Raw genomic sequence first — 1,423 nt, 5'->3', positions numbered from 1 at the left:
GATATTTTTGGAACAGAGCTCAGCAAACTAGAGCCCATGAGCCAAATTCGGCCCACTGCCTGTGTTTTTAAATAAAGTTTTATTGGAAACCAGCCACCAGAATTCACTGACATATTGCCTATGGCTGCTTTCTTGCCACAGTGGAGTAATAGCAGCAGAGACCATGTGCTCCACAAAGCAGAAAATATCCACTGCGAGGCCCTTTCCAGAATGTTTGCCAAGCTCCAGGCTAGAATGCTAAGTTCTAGACCAGGTTCTGTGATTCCAGACTTTAATGTTCTCAACTTAGCAGGATTTCTGTTCCTAAGAGTCTGATGTGAAGAATTTAGAGTTTTATGTTTCTAGGAGTTTAAGATTCAAGTCTTTTTTTGTTGTTTTTTGAGACAGAGTCTCGCTCTGTCACCCAGCTGGAGTGCAGTGGCGTCATCATAGTTCATTGCAGCCTCCAACCCCTGGGCTCAAGCGATCCTCCTGCCTCAGCCTCCAGAGTAGCTGGGACTACAGGCATGCGCCACCACGCCTGGCTAAGAGAGTCAAGAGTCTTAAGATTCTCGAATCTTCCCCACTCCACCTCCCTCTCTCTCTGTGGGCTGTCATACCTGCATCCACTAGAAGCCGCGTCCCGTTGCCATTGGCCCGGTCCAACTCAGGAATCTCCATGACTGCCCAGCACACGTAGTCCCCACTGTCACTGAGGGTCACATGGTCCAGCCACAGGGTAAGAACGCCAGGTGCGTGCCAGGAGAGCTGGCCCCGGGGCCCGCAGACCTCCAGGCTTAGGCTGTCATTGGTGATGTATGGCTCACACAAGATGTCACCGTCCTTTGTCCACCCAACCCGGAGTTGTTCCCAGGTCTGAGCCTGTGCCACTTGGCAGGCCAGGGTCACCTGAGTGCCCTGCTGAACCCGCAGCAACTTGGGCTCCTGGTGCACGTGCAGGCTTGCGGCTCCTTGCAGGGCTGGGAGAGAGAAGAGGTGGATGAAACCTTTCTTAGTGTGTGCATGTGTGTACATGTGTGTGTGTGCGTGTGTGTAACTCACCCCCTACTGAGCCTACAGTAAGAGTTTGAGACTGCACCGTCTGCATGACCTTTAGAAGGTCACTTCTCGCTGAGGCTCAACAAGCCCATCTGTAAAATGGGTATAACTAGCTCAGCTCTTGTGCAATTTTGAGACGGACTCCAGCTCTCAGCAACACAAATGTCACCTAGTGTGTGCCACGCCCTATGCTGAGTTCAGTGGACACAAACACAGTGGTGGCCAAAACAGACAAAAATCCCTGCCCTTGGCTGGGTGCACCTGTAGTCCCAGCTACTCGGGAGGCTGAGGCAGGAGGATCGCTTGAGCCCAGGAGTTCAAGGCTGTGGTGAGCTGTGATCGCGCCACCTCCCTCCAGCCTGGTCAACAGAGCGAGACTCTGTCT

At 52.6% G+C, this 1,423-nt stretch overlaps 1 protein-coding gene across 1 annotated transcript in view; it reads left to right on the top strand.

Moving 5' to 3' along the window:
* The window catches only part of FSD1 (fibronectin type III and SPRY domain containing 1), a 16,362-nt gene that overhangs the window by 1,022 nt on the left and 13,917 nt on the right, over positions 1–1,423 (top strand). The window lies entirely within an intron of this gene.

Source organism: Propithecus coquereli, unplaced genomic scaffold, assembly GCF_000956105.1.
Source record: "Propithecus coquereli isolate 6110/MARCELLA unplaced genomic scaffold, Pcoq_1.0 Scaffold241, whole genome shotgun sequence".
Taxonomy (NCBI): domain Eukaryota; kingdom Metazoa; phylum Chordata; class Mammalia; order Primates; family Indriidae; genus Propithecus; species Propithecus coquereli.
The sequence above is the reverse complement of the archived record's forward strand: the minus strand, read 5'-3'. Positions and strand labels throughout refer to the sequence as shown.